The sequence below is a fragment of the Mustelus asterias genome, chromosome 19, assembly GCF_964213995.1.
Source record: "Mustelus asterias chromosome 19, sMusAst1.hap1.1, whole genome shotgun sequence".
Classification (NCBI taxonomy): Eukaryota; Metazoa; Chordata; class Chondrichthyes; order Carcharhiniformes; family Triakidae; genus Mustelus; species Mustelus asterias.
This window is the reverse complement of record NC_135819.1, coordinates 5,061,882-5,079,482: the sequence shown is the minus strand read 5'-3', so window position 1 is coordinate 5,079,482 and position 17,601 is coordinate 5,061,882. Positions and strand designations below refer to the sequence as shown.

Here is a 17,601-nt window from a genome sequence, read left to right as displayed (position 1 = left end):
CAGGGGCGTTAGTAGGGTAAATACTTGGGGTTATTGTGTACAGTTTTGGTCACCTAGTTACAGGAAGGATGTAAATAAGATTGAAAGAGTGCAGAGAAGGTTCACAAGGATGTTGCCGGGACTTGAGAAGCTGAGTTACAGAGAGAGATTGAATAGGTTGGGACTTTATTCCCTGGAGCGTAGAAGATTGAGGGGAGATTTGATAGAGGTGTATAAGATTTTGATGGGTATAGATAGAGTGAATGCAAGCAGGCTTTTTCCGCTGAGGCTAGGGGAGAAAAAAACCAGAGGGCATGGGTTAAGGGTGAAAGGAGAAAAGTTTAAAGGGAATATTAGGGGGGGCTTCTTCACGCAGAGAGTGGTGGGAGTGTGGAATGAGCTGCCGGATAAAGTGGTAAATGCGGGGTCACTTTTAACATTTAAGAAAAACTTGGACGGGTTCATGGATGAGAGGGATATGGTCCAAGTGCAGGTCAGTGGGACTAGGCATAAAATGGTTTGGCACAGACAAGAAGGGCCAAAAGGCCTGTTTCTGAGCTGTAATTTTCTATGGTTCTATGGCTCTATGAGGATAGGGCCTGGGTGGGATTATTGTCAGCCCAGGCTCGATGGGCCAAATGGCCTCCTTCTGCACTGTATGATTCTAACCACAGGATGCCTTTACAGCTGAGGAAGTAATTTCTGAGTGTGGCTGCTATTGTAATGTAGGAAACAAAGTTTTGGCACAGCAAGCTCCCACAAATGACAACGTGGCAATGCCAGATGGTGTGTTTTTCTGATGCTGATTGAGGGATAGATATTGGACAGGACATTGGTGAGAACTCCTTGGCTTATCTTAGAAATAGCACCGTGGGATCTTTGACACTCACCCAGGAAGCCCGCCCGGTTTATCGTCCGAGCGATGGCACCTCTCATGGTGTACGTTGCCTAATGATAAAACCCAGAGCTAAAGTTTTTAAGTATATTTATTAGTCACAAGTCGGCTTACATTCACACTGCAATGAAGTTACTGTGAAAATCCCCCAGTTGCCACACCCCGGCGCCTGTTCAGGTACACTGAGGGAGAATTTAGCACGGCCAATGCACCTAACCAGCGCGTCTGTGGGGCTAAGGGGATCAGGGGTTATGGGGAAAAGGCAGGAGAATGGGGATGAGAAAAATATCAGCCATGATTGAATGGCAGAGCAGACTCGATGGGCCGAGTGGCCTAATTCTGCTCCTATGTCTTATGATGGAAACCGGAGCACCCGGAGGAAACCCACGCAGACACAGGGAGAACATCCACACAGACAGTGACTCAAGCCGGGAATTGAACCCGGGTCCCTGGCGCTGTGAGGCAGCAGTGCTAACCACTGCGCCACCGTGCCGCCCTACATCGATCCCTGATCCCGCTGACCAAATGTGTCTCATTCCTGAGCGGATCGTCTGAAGCGTGGCTCTCTCCAATGTGCTGCTTTTCTGAACAATTACCGATAGAGGAATAATCGTTGCCATGGATACTGGAGCCAGCCATGCTTGTTAAGCAGGGAAACTTGTTCCGTGTCCTGCTAAACTCGCAATCTCACGGCACGGTGACACTCCGCAATGCTCAATTGATACGATTATGTTTTCCCAGCCTGTTTCTGTCTATTTGTCGGCTGCATAAAACCATGAGTGTCCAGTAGAAATGGATGCATGCAGAAGATGTATCTGAACTCACAGACAATGCATCTTTTATATTCATCCCAACAACGGCCTGAGGTGTTTCCATTGAATATTTTCTGCTTCTGTACCAAGTCCATACGTTTGGTTAGGAATACAAATCCTCATTGTTTAATTTCGGGGCAACACGGTGGCACAGTGGTTAGCACTGCTGCCTCACAGCGCCAGGGACCTGGGTTCGATTCCCGGCTTGGGTCACTGTCTGTGTGGAGTTTGCACGTCCCCCCTCCTGTCTGCGTGGGTTTCCTCCGGGTGCTCCGGTTTCCTCCCGCAGTCCAAAGATGTGCGGGTTAGGTGGATTGACCATGCTAACGTGCCCTTTAGTGTCCCAGGATGCATAGGTTAGCAGGATTAGTGGAGTAAATGTGTGAGGTTACGGGGATTGGACCTAGTTTGGCGTGTTGTCGATGCAGACTCGATGGGCTGAATGGCCTTCTTCTGCACTGCAGTGTTTCTATGTTTCTATGATTAATTCGGAGAGGTGATGGCCTAGTGGTATTATCACCAGACTATTAATCCAGAAACTCAGCTAATGTTCTGGGGGACCGGGGTTCGAATCCCGCCACGGCAGATGGTGGAATTTGAATTCAATAAAATAATATCTGGAATTAAGAATCTACTGATGACCATGAAACCATTGTGGATTGTTGGAAAAACCCATCTGGTTCACTGATGTTCCTTTAGGGAAGGAAATCTGCCATCCTTACCCGGTCTGGCCTACATGTGACTCCAGAGCCACAGCAATGTGGTTGACTCTCAACTGCATCCAAGGGCAACTAGGGATGGGCAATAAATGCTGGCCAGCCAGTAACGCGCATGTCCCACGAATGAATAAAAATAAATTCTGTTATCAAGTTGTCAGAAATAGGAGCCCTCGACTGCTCTGCCATTCCTGAACTTCTCCCTCAACTCCACTTTCCATATCCCGTTGATTCCCCCTTGAGCTCAGAATATCAATTGGCCTCAGCTTGGAGACAGTTTCATCCCCAGCACTCCGAGACACGTCACCTTCATTCGTCTGCATCACCACAAAACAATTTGAAATCACAACATGTACCAGGGAGGGAAGGTGTGTTTTGACTGCTGTGTCTGGGCCCCGAACCGTCACTCCGGCTCCCTCTCCTGGGCCCCACACTGTTGCTCCTCGGGTTATTCTGCCCTTTGAGCCTGCCCCGCCATTCATTTTGATCATAGCTGATCATTGAATTCAATATCCTGATCCCCCCCCCCCCCATATTCCTTGACCCTAACCCTAACCCTAACGCTAGCCCCAAGAGTTATATCTAATTTCTTCTTGAAATTGTTTTGGCCTCAATTACTTTCTGTGGGAGTGAATTCCACACATTCACCACTCTCTGGGTGAAGAAATTTCTCCTCACCTCACTTCTAAAAGGTTTATCCTCAAACAATATGAAATGTCAAATTCTCCTGCACCTTATGCAAACCCAAATTGAAGTGTACTGTCCCGGGGTATCTCAAGCTAATCAATTGGTTGATGCCGATGCCACTGTCCCATCATGGCTTGCCATCACCTGACACTGTCTTCAGATAGATAGATGGGCAGCACGGTGGCACAGTGGTTAGCACTGCTGCCTCACAGCGCCAGGGACCCAGGTTCAATTCCTGGGTCACTGTCTGTGTGGAGTTTGCACATTCTCCCTGTGTCTGCGTGGGTTTCCTCCAGGTGCTCCGGTTTCCTCTCACACTCCAAAGATGTGTAGGTTAGGTGGATTGGCCATGCAAAATTGCCCCTTAGTGTCCAAAGATATGCAGGTTGGGTGGATTGGCCATGCTAAATTGCCCCTTAGTGTCCCGGGATGTGTAGGTTAGAGGGATTAGCGGGGTAAATATGTAGGGATATGGGGGTAGGGCCTGGGTGGGATTGTGGTCGGTGCAGACTCGATGGGCCAAATGGCCTCTTTCTGTACTGTGGGGATTGTATGAGATACATCCCCTTGACAGTGCCTCTGTACAGCTTTTGCTTCTAGCATGATGAACAGTACAGTGAACACTATTGTTTCTGGCGTGCTATACAGACAAAGCATACCGTTCATAGAGTACATAGAGGAGAAAGGAAAGGAGAAGGTACAGTATTGTATTGTTGCAGTTACAGTTAGGGTGAAGATCAAAACAATGGGAGTGGAGAGAGCATCAAGACAGGCTAAAAAGATGTGTATTGTCTCATCTTTTTAGCCTGTCTTGATGCTCTCTCCACTCCCATTGTTTTGTTTCTTAAAGACTTGATTAGTTGTAAGTATTCGCATTCCAACCATTATTCATGTAAATTGAGTCTGTGTCTTAATAAGTTCTGTTTGTGAACAGAATTCCCACTCACCTGAAGAAGGGGCTTGGAGCCTCGAAAGCTTGTGTGGCTTTTACTACCAAATAAACCTGTTGGACTTTAACCTGGTGTTGTTAAACTTCTTACTGTGTTTACCCCAGTCCAACGCCGGCATCTCCACATCGTTGTTAAACTTCTTACTGTGTTTACCCCAGTCCAACGCCGGCATCTCCACATCATGACCTCCGTCTTATGACAGAGGACTCTACGTCTTCCAGGAAGGAAGGGCAAAGCATTGGACGGGAAACTATGGACCGTTACTTGATGCATAGGATTTTGTCATTCCTTGGGAGGGCTTTGATTCAGACTATCAAGGTGCGAACAGAGATAAGAGATGAGTGGTGGCAGATCAGAGCACCTTAATTAGCTCTGCAAATATCACATCTAATCCCCACCATTTATTGTCATCTTCAAAGAGCGAGTGAGCTAGTGAAGGCAGGAGAATGAGCGCAGCCACTGGGATCAATGGCTTTGTGAATCAGAGTATCTTTTAGAGGATAAGCTACTCCACTAGTAGATGGCCTTTGCAACCAATGAGATATACTTTAATAATAGTGTAGATAACATTACAACATTGCAAAGGTCTGCTGCAGATTTGAGAGTAAGTTTTTAACTTAACAATGTGGAGTGTTCAGAGCTCCCCTGATGACTCCAACAGTGTGTAAGAAGGTTAAAGGTTCACTCCTGGTGTGGTGATTATGCTGCCCTCAGATCGAGGGGAAGGGGGGGGGGGGGGAAACATAGTAAATAGGAGCAGGAGTCAACAATCCAATCCCTCGAGCCTGATCCGCCATTCAGTGCGTTCACCGTTGATCTTCCAACCCTCTGCCCATTTCTCCTGATTCCCCGAGAGACCAATAGTCACCCAATCCAACCTCAAATGTGGAGCAACCCTCTGGAGTAGACAGTTGGATTGATGGATGGCACGTTGGTACACTGCAGCCTCACAGCGTCAGGGACTCGGGTTTCGGTGTCTGTCTGTGTGGAGTTTGCACGTTCTCCCCGTGTCTGCGTGAGTTTTCTCCGGGTGCTCTGGTTTCCTCCCACGGTCCAAAGATGTGTGGGTTCGGTGGCTTAGCCATGGCAAATTGCCCCTTAGTGTCCAAAGATGTGTAGCGTAGATGGATTGGCCATGCTAAATTTCCCCTTGGTGTCCAAAGGTGTGTAGGTTAGGTGGATTGGCCATGCTAAATTGTCTTTTAGTGTCCAAAGATGCATAGATTAGGTGGATTGGCCATGCTAAATTGTCCCTTAATGTCCAAAGATGTGCAGGTTAGATGGATTGGCCAGGCTAAATTGCCCCTTGGTGTCCAAAGGTGTGTAGGTTAGGTGGATTGGCCATGCTAAATTGTCTTTTAGTGTCCAAAGATGCATAGATTAGGTGGATTGGCCATGCTAAATTGTCCCTTAATGTCCAAAGATGTGCAGGTTAGATGGATTGGCCAGGCTAAATTGCCCCTTGGTGTCCAAAGATGTGTAGGTTAGGTGGATTGGCCATGCTAAATTGCCCCTTAATGTCCAAAAATGTGCAGGTTAGGTGAATTGGCCATGCTAAATTGCCCCTTGGTGTCCAAAGATGTGCAGGTTAGGTGGATTGGCCATGCTAAATTGCCCCTTAGTGTCCAAAGATGCATAGATTAGGTGGATTGGCCCTTAATGTCCAAAGATGTGCAGGTTAGATGGATTGGCCATAGTACGTGTGCGGGGTCATGGAATTGGGTAAAGTTTGGGCTTGGGTAAGAGGCTCTATCAGAGAGTTGATGCAGACTCGATGGGCCGAATCGCCTCCTTCTGCACTTTAGGGATTCTATGAAGGAATTGCTCACTGAGTATTTGCTTTAGTGTGAATGTTCAAACCTCTGATGCTTCTTCAAAGACAGTACGTTGCTCAAGGATCTGACATGAATATTTTTTCTGATCTGAGACCAATTTGTAACACTCCAGCTCCCATGATAGAAATTCTCAGCAAGTATTGCACTGTAAACTGGAATTGTTCCGTTTAAAAGATTTATTATTAAATGACGGTTGGCTAAGCAAAGAAGTCTCGAGCACAGAAGCACTGAGCATTGCAACATTAAGCAGAACCACGGAGAAATTCCGAGACTGGGAATTCTATAGCGAGTAAATCACCTCCTGACTCCCTGCCAAAATGTGTCCACCATCTACAAGGCACAAGTCAGGAATGTGATGGAATACTCCCCACTTGCCTGGATGGGTGCGGCTCCAACAACACTCAAGAAGCTCGACACAGGACGAAGTGGAAATGGTTGAGAGCTTCAAGTTTCTAGGTGTTCAGATCACCAACAAACTGTCCTGGTCCCTCCACGCTGATACTATAGTTAAGAAAGCCCACCAACACCTCTACTTTCTCAGAAGACTAAGGAAATTTGGCATGTCAGCTATGCCCCTCACCAACTTTTACAGATGTACCATAGAAAGCATTCTTTCTGGTTGTATCACAGCTTGGTATGGCTCCTGCTCTGCCCAAAACCGCAAGAAACTACAAAAGTTCGTGAATATAGCCCAATCCATCACGCAAACCAGCCTCCCATCCATTGACTCTGTCTACACTTGCTGCTTCCTCGGCAAAGCAGCCAGCATAATTAAGGACCTCACGCACCCCGGCAGACGGAGGGCAGCGTAGATACACGTGGTCGCGGCCAGACGGGTCTGTCCGCTCCAGGATCGACTTCATGTTTGCATCCCGCGCGCTCACGGTCAGGTCCACCGATGTCAAGCCGGTGTTCTTCTCTGACCACTGCCTCCTGCTGGCAGACTGTCAGCTGGAGGAAAACCAGAAAGTGGGCAGGGGGTCCTGGAAGCTTAATGTAGAACTGTTGACCCCAGAGAACCTCGAGGAACTCAAAAAGGTTTACCACGGTTGGAGAACCGTGAAACCCTTCTTTGAGTCTCCATCGCTCTGGTGGGAAGCCATCAAGGGCAACATCAAGAGGTTCTTTATCCGCAAAGGGGTTCAGAAGGCCAGGGAGAGATGGGGGGAAATGTCCCGACTCCAGAAAAGCATGCAGGAACTACTCCAACTGCAGTCGGTGGGGGTTGATGTCAAGGAGGACCTCCGGGAGGTGAAGAGCCAGCAAGCCTCGCTCTTTGCCTCGGAGGCCTCCAAGGTTATCTTCCGGTCCAGGGTCCGCTCCGTGGAGCAGGACGAAACGTGCTCGCGCTTCTTCTTCCAGAAGGTGCACAGAGAAACCTCTGTGATCACAAGCCTGAAGGAAGAAGATGGCTCTGTAGGGTCATGGCAGTCTGACATTCTGAGGATCTGCAAATCCTTCTATGCCGGACTGTATGACCTGAAGCCAACAGACAGCACGGCCTCCCAGTCTTTCCTGTCGTCTATCACAGAGATCTTAGACGACGGCGAGCGGGAGAGCCTGGACAGACCGGTAGCTCTGGATGAGCTGACAAAGGCCGTCAAGTCCCTTCAGAAGGGTAAAAGTCCCGGTAGCGACGGCTTACCGGCTGAGTTTTACTCGGCGTTGTGGGAGTTGACGGGCCCGGACCTCCTGGAAGTATACGAGAGTATGCTTCTGGAAGGCAGCATGTCAGAGTCCATGAGGAAAGGCATCATCACCCTCATCTACAAGTAGAAGGGGGAAAGGGAAGAAATTAGAAATTGGAGACCCATTTCACTATTGAATGTGGATTATAAAATTCTGGCCAAGGTCATCGCCAACCGGGTCAAGTCTGCTCTGGGGTCAGTGATCCACCCTGATCAAACCTGTGCTGTACCCGGCAGGAATATCTCTGATAGCCTCGCGCTACTCAGGGATACGATCGCCTACGTGCAGGACAGGCAGGTGGACACCTGCCTCATCAATCTAGACCAGGAGAAGGCGTTTGACAGAATATCGCACAGCTACATGATGGATGTGCTCTCCAAAATGGGCTTTGGGGAGGGAATCCGCAATTGGATCCAACTGCTCTACACAGACATCAGTAGCGCAGTTTCAATCAATGGGTGGGAATCAGATATGTTTCAGATCAGGTCTGGAGTCAGGCAGGGCTGCCCTCTCTCCTCCGTCCTTTTTGTGTGTTGCATTGAACCCTTTGCCGAGGCCCTCAGAAGCGACCCAGGCATCAAAGGGGTTACAATCCCAGGCAGCGGAGGGACGCAAGTCAAAGCCTCCCTCTACATGGATGATGTGGCTGTTTTCTGCTCGGACCCCTCGTCTGTTCGCAGGCTTCTCCGAGTCTGTGAGCAGTTCGAGCTGGCCTCGGGGGCCAAAGTCAACCAGGGTAAGAGTGAGGCCATGTTCTTTGGGAACTGGCCTGACACATCCTTTGTCCCCTTCACCGTCAGGGTAGACTACCTCAAGGTGCTGGGGATATGGTTCGGAGCGGCAGGGGCATGCGCCAAAAACTGGGAGGAGCGCATCGCCAAAGCCAGACAAAAAATTGGGATTGTGGGAGCAACGCTCCCTCTCCATCACTGGGAAGAACCTTGTGATCCGGTGCGAGGTTCTGTCCGTGTTGTTGTACGTGGCGCAGGTGTGGCCTCTCCCCAAGTCCTGCGCAGCAGCAGTGACCCGGGCCATCTTCAAGTTCATCTGGAGATCAAAGATGGATCGTGTCCGGAGGGAGGCGATGCACAAATCTCCAGAGAACGGAGGGAAAAACGTTCCCAACGCCGCCCTCATCCTGATGGCCACCTTTGTGTGCGGCTGCATCAAGCTGTGTGTAGATCCTCGGTACACTAACACCAAGTGCCACTATTTTTTGAGGTTCTACCTGTCCCAAGTGTTGCGGAGGATGGGTCTGGCCACATTGCCGCGGAACGCTCCAAGTAGTTGGACCGTACCGCAGCACCTGTCCTTCGTGGAGAAATTCTTCCGGAAACACACCTATGACCACAAGGCTATCAAGCAGTGGTCAGCACGTAATGTCCTTGAGGCCCTGAGAGAAAAGGAGACGGCGGATCCTGTCGGATGGTTCCCTGAGCAGACTGTCAGTGTCATTTGGCAGAATGCCTCATCACCAGAACTCACAAACAAGCACCAAGACCTGGCTTGGCTGGTGGTGAGAAGGGCACTCCCCGTCAGATCCTTTATGCACGCCCGAGGGCTCAACCTCACCGCACGCTGCCCTCGAAGCGGCTGCGGGGCTGATGAGACGGTCGCACACCTCCTTGTGGGATGTGCCTTTGCAAAGAAGGTCTGGAGCGAGATGCAGTGGTATTCGTCGCGGTTCGTCCCGGGCAGCTCGGTGACGCAGGACTCTGTGCTCTACGGGCTGTTTCCGGGGACGCACACCGAGACAAATATCAACTGCTGCTGGAGGGTCATCAACTCAGTGAAGGACGCGCTTTGGTCCGCCCGAAACTTGCTGATCTTCCAGCTGAAAGAATTGTCCTCGACCGAGTGTTGCAGACTGGCACATTCCAAGGTCCAGGACTACGTGCTCAGGGATGCGCTCAAGCTTGGGGCAGCCGCCGCAAAGGCACAATGGGGAAAGGCCACCGTGTAAAGCGTCTCAACCGAGGCAGACCGAGGGCCGGGTAACTGCAGAACACCCTCGGCCTGCGTAACTGTGTGCCAACCTGAAAAATAACGGCACAGTAAACTCTGATGTATGTATATAGTTTTAAGAAATGAAATGTAACGAAATGTAATGTTTTTGTAAATAAGCACTGTATTGTACTGTAAAAATGATTCTTTTTTGCACTGTTTATGACTTTTGGATCTGTCATTTTGCAATGATTTATTGGAGAGTTTTTTTTTGTGAATAAAGTATATTTTTGAAATTTAAAAAAAGTTGCATTCTAAGGTGCTTCAATACGATTGAGATATTCACTGTGCACATTCAATGTGAGTCATATAGCCCAAGGGGGTTTCTGTCCAACTCCTCTCCACTCAGTTCACTGTGACTGAAAGCTCTTAGACAGCAACCTTCCCCCATTGCACCTCTGTGGCGCCAGCCCCAAACTGCGTCCCTCAGCACCTAGTCCTGGGTTTTGGAATGTGCCAGTCTGCAACACTCGGTCGGGGCAACACCTTGCGCTGGAAGACCAACAGGTTTCGGGCGGACAAAGAGCGTCTTTCACCGAGTTGATGACCCTCCAGCAGTAGCTGAAGATGTTTGTCTCGCTGTGTGTCCCCGGGAACAGCCCGTAGAGCGCAGAGTCCCCGTCACTGGGAACAGCCCGTAGAGCGCAGAGTCCCCGTCCCTGGGAACAGCCCGTAGACACAGAGTCCCCGTCCCTGGGAACAGTCCGTAGAGCACAGAGTCCCCATCCCTGGGAACAGCCCGTAGACACAGAGTCCCTGTCCCTGGGAACAGCCCATAGAGCACAGAGTCCCCGTCCCTGGGAACAGCCCGTAGACACAGAGTCCCTGTCCCTGGGAACAGCCCATAGAGCACAGAGTCCCCGTCCCTGGGAACAGCCCGTAGACACAGAGTCCCTGTCCCTGGGAACAGCCCATAGAGCACAGAGTCCCCGTCCCTGGGAACAGCCCGTAGACACAGAGTCCCTGTCCCTGGGAACAGCCCATAGAGCACAGAGTCCCCGTCCCTGGGAACAGTCCGTAGAGCACAGAGTCCCCATCCCTGGGAACAGCCCGTAGACACAGAGTCCCTGTCCCTGGGAACAGCCCATAGAGCACAGAGTCCCCGTCCCTGGGAACAGCCCGTAGACACAGAGTCCCCGTCCCTGGGAACAGCCCATAGACACAGAGTCCCCGTCCCTGGGAACAGCCCGTAGAGCACAGAGTCCCCGTCCCTGGGAACAGCCTGTAGAGCACAGAGTCCCCGTCCCTGGGAACAGCCCGTAGACACAGAGTCCCCATCCCTGGGAACAGTCCCTAGAGCAGAGTCCCCGTCCCTGGGAACAGTCCGTAGAGCGCAGAGTCCCCGTCCCTGGGAACAGCCCGTAGACACAGAGTCCCCGTCCCTGGGAACAGTCCGTAGAGCACAGAGTCCCCGTCCCTGGGAACAGCCCGTAGACACAGAGTCCCCGTCCCTGGGAACAGTCCGTAGAGCACAGAGTTCCCATCCCTGGGAACAGCCCGTAGAGCACAGAGTCCCCGTCCCTGGGAACAGCCCGTAGACACAGAGTCCCCATCCCTGGGAACAGCCCGTAGACACAGAGTCCCCGTCCCTGGGAACAGCGCATAGAGCACAGAGTTCCCATCCCTGGGAACAGCCCGTAGAGCACAGAGTCCTGCATCACGTAGCCACTCGAGATGAACCTCGACAAAGAAACCACTTCATCTCACCCCAGAACCTTTTTCGCAAAGGTACATTCCACAAGGAGGTGTGCGACCGTCTCATCGTCCCCGCAGTCACCTCGAGGGCAACGTAGAGATGGAGTGAGACTCTGGACGCGTAGGAAGGATTTGACGGGAAGTTCCCTTCTCACCACCGGCCAAGCCAGGTCTTGGTGCTTGTTTGTAAGTCCTGGTGATGAGGCATTCTGCCAGATGACACTGACAGTCTGCTCAGGGAACCATCGACAGGATCCACCATCTCCTTTTCCCTCAGGGCCTCGAGGGCGTTACACACAGATCACTGCCTGATGGACTTGTGGTCAAAGGTGTTTCTCTGCATAAAATTTTCCCACAAGGGACAGGTGATAGGCATGGCCCAACTACTTGGAGCATTCTGCGGCAACCTGGCCAGAAGTTAAAGTTTAAAGTTTATTTAATAGTGTCACAAGTAGGCTTCCATCAACACTGCAATTAAGTTAGTGTGAAAATCCCCTAGTCGCCACACTCCGGCGCTTGTTTGGGTAACACTGAGGGAGAATTTAACACAGCCAATGCACCCTAACCAGCACGTCTTTCGGACTGTGGGAGGAAACCAGAGCATCCGGAGGGGACCCTTGTGAACTATGGGGAGGGGAATTGTATAGAACCCCCTTGGCCAATCCACCTAACCTGCACATCTTTGGACACTAAGAGGCAATTTAGCATGGCCAATCCACCTAATAGTGAATGTAAACAGTGAATATCACAATTGTATTGAAGCACCTCAGAGCGCAACTTGATGTACATAGACAACTTAAATAGTGAGTGGCTTGGAGGGGAAATTTGTAGGTGATGGTGTTCCTTGAATCTGAGGCCCTTCAAGGTGGGGAGAGTTCGCTAGTTTGGAAGGCGCGATCGAAGGAACCTTGCAAAGGGCTGACTTGCATTTGTAGACAACGTGCAGACTCCGCACAGACAGTGACCCAAGCGAGGAATCGAACCCGGGTCCCTGGCGCTGTGGGGCAGCAGTGCCGACCACTGTGCCACCGTGCCGCCATGACCCATGATTGTTACCAGTTGATGCGCGATTGATTCACACGGGAGGCTAGGACGTACCCGGGAATAAAGGCTTTTATTCACAACAAGATTGGAGCACACTACTTAACAATACTATCCCAGACTAAGGGCTACTAGGAAGTAGCAGTGACCTTTATACTCCTGTAAGAAGGCAGAGCCGAACAGAGTGTACCACATAAACAATGATAACAGGTGGAACACCCCAACCCTAACCCCAACAGTAACAAGAGTAACATATGTACAAGTACCCATAGTGGTAACCACATATGGTTCACCACACCAGTGTCCGTGGAACTAAAGCCGGTGTCTATGAGGAGAGAAATAGGAGAAGGGGGAATCGGCGCTGGAGGTTATTACAGGACAGCAGACAACGAGGAACTTATTGCTGAGCCAATAGTTGTCTATTTGAGATTCTGAAAGTTTGATTATTGTTGACCGATGTCGCCACATTCCCAAATCTAGCCACAATTCCAATTACTGTATGCTAATTCTGAAAACACTTTGTTTAATTTATTTCCATCACGTTCATGTGTACTGAGACACAATTTGAGCTGAATTTTAATAAGGGCTGCAATGGGCATGTCTAACGCGCAGGCTGGAATTCAGTGTCACACATGGCACAGGGTCAGTTGCCTTTATTCTTTTGTGGTTTGACAAAACGCTTAAAATAGTTTAAAGGCTCACCTTTCACCTCATAGGACCGTCAGACTTTATCATTTCTGAGGGAATTGGCTTGATTTGTTTTTTCATTGTCACAAGTATTGGGATACAAACAGTGATTGGTTAGGATCTGGAAAGCACTGTGAAATAAAGTTCATTTATTAGTCACAACTAGGCTTATATTAACACTGCAATGAAGTTACTGTGAAAATCCCCTGGTGGCCACACTCCGGCGCCTGTTCGGGTCAATGCACCCTAACCAGCACATCTTTCACTGTTTGAGAGTTTTGGTGGAGACAGATTCACACAGTGCAGGTTAGGTGGATTGGCCGTGCTAAATTACCCCTTAGTGCCCAAAGAAGTGTAGTTTAGGTGTTTTGATTTGATTTATTATTGTCCCGTGTATTGGGATACAGTGAAAAGTATTGTTTCTTGTGCGCTATACAGGCAAAACATACCGTTCATAGAGTACATAGGGGAGAAGGAAAGGAGAGGGTGCAGAATATAGTGTTACAGTCATAGCTGGGTGGAGAGAAAGATCAACTTAATATGAGGTAGGTTCATTCAAAGGTCTGATGGCAGCAGGGAAGAAGCTGTTCTTGAGTCGGTTGGTACATGAGCTCAGACTTTTGTATCTTTTTCCTGGCAGAAGAAGGTGGAAGAGAGAATGTCTGGGGTGCGTGGGGTCCTTAATTATGCTGGCTACTTTGCCGATGCGGGCAATTGAGACTAGCTTTGGGATTTTTAAAAAAAAGAGCGGCATGGATAAGTTGGGCCGAAGGGCCTGTTTCCATGCTGTGAACTTCTATGACTCTATGAGGCAGCGGGAAGTGTAGACAGAGTCAATGGATGGGAGGCTGGTTTGCATGATGGATTGAGCCACATTCACAACCTTTTGTGGTTCCTTGCGGTCTTGGGCAGAGCAGAAACCATACCAAGCTGTGGTAGATGTATAGTTTAGGTGGATAAGCCATGGTAAATGTGCAGGGTTATGGAATTGGGCACAGTTTGGGCTGGAGTAAGATGCTCTTTTGGATCAAGCAGTGGTCAGCACGTAACGTCCTTGAGGCCCTGAGAGAAAAGGAGACGGCAGATCCTGTCGGATGGTTCCCTGAGCGGACTGTCAGTGTCATTTGGCAGAATGCCTCATCACCAGAACTCACAAACAAGCACCAAGACCTGGCTTGGCTGGTGGTGAGAAGGGCACTCCCCGTCAGATCCTTTATGCACACTCGAGGTCTCAACCTCACCGCACGCTGCCCTCGAAGCGGCTGCGGGGCTGATGAGACAGTCGCACACCTCCTTGTGGGATGTGCCTTTGCAAAGAAGGACTGGAGTGAGATGCAGTGGTATTTGTCGCGGTTCGTCCCGAGCAGCTCGGTGACGCAGGACTCTGTGCTCTACGGGCTGTTTCCGGGGACGCACACCGAGACAAATATCAACTGCTGCTGGAGGGTCATCAACTCGGTGAAGGACGCGCTTTGGTCCGCCCGAAACTTGCTGATCTTCCAGCTGAAAGAATTGTCCTCGACCGAGTGTTGCAGACTGGCACATTCCAAGGTCCAGGACTACGTGCTCAGGGACGCGCTCAAGCTTGGGGCAGCCGCCGCCAAGGCACAATGGGGAAAGGCCACCGTGTAAAGTGTCTCAACCGAGGCAGACCGAGGGCCGGGTAATGCAGAACACCCTCGGCCTGCGTAACTGTGTGCCAATCTGAAAAATAACGGCACACAGTAAACTCGGATGACGCATGTACATAGTTTTAAGTCATGAAATGTAATGAATGTAATGTTTTGTAAATAAGCACTGTATTGTAGGGTAAAAATGATTCATTTATTGGACTGTTTGTAACTATTGGATCTGTCATTTGAAATGTCTTATTTTAAAGTTTTTTTTGTGAATAAAGTATATTTTTGAAATAAAAACAAAGATGCTCTTTTGGAGAGTCGGTGCAGACTCGATGGGCCGAATGTTGGGATTCTATGGATCTGAAGATAGATTTGCTTTCTCCCTATCCTGAGAGAACAGTAATAAGAACATAAGAACTAGGAGCAGAAGTAGGCCATTCAGCCCCTCGAGCCTGCTCCGCCATTCAATGCAATCAAAACTGATCTCATCTTGGCCTCAACTCCACTTTCCTGCCCGTCCCTCATACCCCTTCAGCCCCGTAACTAATTAAGAATCTGTCTATCCCCTCAAGTGTATTCACCCCAGCATCCACCACACTTTTGGGTCGCGAATTCCACAGATTCACGACCCTTTGAGAGGAATAATTTCTCCTCGTTGTTGTTTGGAATATCCTACCCCTTATCCTAAGGTGCTCTACTGGAAGTGTCACTGGACTAGAGGCCTGGACGAGTGGCCTGGAGTGGCAAGGTCAGATCCCACCTCGGCAACTGGAAGAATTAAAAAATTTGGTTAATTCTTAAATCTGGAATCGAAGGCTGGTCTCAGAAGTGGTGGACAACAAAGCTACAGAACTGTCATGAAGTCTCATCCTCGTGTCCTTTAGGGAAGGAAATCCGATGTAGACATGGGGAGGAATTTTACCAGCACGTCCGCCCGAGGTTCGTACGATCCCACCCGAGGCCAACGGAGAATGCCGTTCTCCGAGCCTCGCCCGTCCCCGGAATCGAGGCGGGAGTGCCGGTAAAATTCCAGCCAAGGTTTCCCCTACACGTGACTCCAGGCCCAGAGTGATGTGGTGGACTCTTCAATGTCCCCTGAAAAGGCCCCACAGGTCACTTGGTCATTAATGCTGTCCAGCCAGTGACCCATGAACCAAAACAGCCAACAAGGTACTACTGAAATGTCGGAAACACTGCGGCCAATTTTTACAGAGCAAGCAGCAATGCAATAATGACCAGATAATCCATCATTTTGATGTTGTTCACAGGACGGACATATTTTAAGGGTTATTTAGTGAGGAGATGATTGACAAACCAAAAGGTATTTCAAAAACATGTATCAAGACTGCTATTATTGTACCTAAACCACATGGACTGCAAGAGGCACCTTCTCAAGGGCAATTCAGAGGTTCATAGAATCCCTACAGTGCAAAAGGAGACCATTCGGCCCATCAAGTCTGCACCGGCCACAATCCCACCCAGGCCCTATCCCTGTAACCCCACATATTAATCCTGCTAATCCCCCTGACACTGTGGGGCAACTTAACATGGTCAATCAACCTAACCCGCACATCCTTGGAGTGTGGGAGGAAACCGGATTACCCGGAGGAAACCCACGCAGACACGGGGAGAATGTGCACACTCCACGCAGCCAGGGACTCGAGGCCGGAATGGAACCCAGATCCCTGGCACTGTGAGGCAGCAGTGCTAACCACTGTGCTGCTGTGCTGCCTCAGTTAACGATGGGCAACAAATGCTGGCCTATAGCCAGCCATGCTCACGCATGTGGCACAGTGGTTAGCACCATTGCCTCACAATGTCAGGAACCCGGGTTCGAAACCTGGTTTGGCTGACTGTCTGTGTGGAGTTTGCACATTCTCCTCATGTCTGCATGGGTTTCCTCTGGGTGCTCCGGTTTCCTCCTACACTCCAAAGATGTGCAGGTTAGATGGATTGGCCATGCTAAATTGCCCCTTAGTGTCCAAAGGTGTGCAGGTTGGGTGGATTGGCCATGCTAAATTGCCCCTTAGTGTCCAAAGATGTGCAGGTGGATTGGCTATGTGAGGGGTTACGGGGATAGGGCCTGGATAAGATGAGGTCCGAGAGTCAGTGCAGACTCAATGGACTGAATGGCATCCTTCTGTGCACTGCAGGAATTCTATGATTAGAGGTGAATAAAATGTGATGGAAACTGATGCCATTGAAGGAAAGGCAACCGAAAGGAAAAGACGTGGAGGGTGGAATTTTCCCATCCCGCGGGAATTGTAGCGGGTCATGCCAAGGTCCCTTGTCCTCGGGTGGGATAGTCTTTGGGTGAGTGCAGCCGGAAAATGGGCCCAAACTGTTTGGAAATCTGAAGCAGAGCTCAACAAAGACTGGAAACAGGCAATGTTCAGCCGGTCTGTGTGACATACGGGAATGGTCACCATTTCAGGCTCACGGCCCACTTCTCTTTTTATTTAGAAAAGGGAAGAACAATGGCTGACTGATCACTATTCATGATCATAGAATCCCTACAGTGCAGAAGGCGGCCATTCGGCCCATCGAGCCTGCACCGACAGCAATCCCACCCAGGCCCAATCCCCGTAACCCCACATATTTACCCTGCTAATCCCTCGAACCTACACATCCCAGGACATTAAGGATCAATTTAGCATGGCCAATCCACCTAACCTGCACCTCTTTGGAGTGTGGGAGTAAAACCGGGGGCACCCGGAGGAAACCCACGCAGACATGGGCAGACTCCACACAGACAGTGACCCAAGCCGGGAATCGAACCCGGGTCCCTGGAGCTGTGAGGCAACAGTACTAACCACTGTGCCACCGTGCCGCCCTAGTGGGTGTGAGTTGAAACCTTTCCTTTTTTTTTGCTTTCTCCTGTATCCTTTGTCTTCTATTCCCAAGCCCCTGACATCCTGAATTCCTTCCGAAAACAGCAAATATTCCATTGCAAATTTAAAAGGACGCAACCATTGGCAGGAAGCCAATTTTT

The 17,601-nt window shown here is 50.0% G+C and overlaps 2 protein-coding genes across 3 annotated transcripts in view; one reads left to right on the top strand and one right to left on the bottom strand.

The window, feature by feature from the left end:
• LOC144507524 (G-protein coupled receptor 54-like) overlaps positions 1 to 1,417 on the bottom strand; it is a 31,487-nt gene extending 30,070 nt beyond the window's left edge. The window contains exon 1 of one of the 2 annotated variants that reach the window (XM_078234653.1): positions 1,396 to 1,417. The gene's annotated coding sequence lies outside the window, so the exon portion shown is untranslated. Of the gene's footprint in view, positions 1 to 622; positions 639 to 1,395 lie in introns of those variants that run through there. The other variant, XM_078234651.1, reaches the window with a different exon arrangement.
• The window catches only part of LOC144507710 (AP-1 complex subunit mu-1-like), a 387,219-nt gene that overhangs the window by 274,570 nt on the left and 95,048 nt on the right, over positions 1 to 17,601 (top strand). The window lies entirely within an intron of this gene.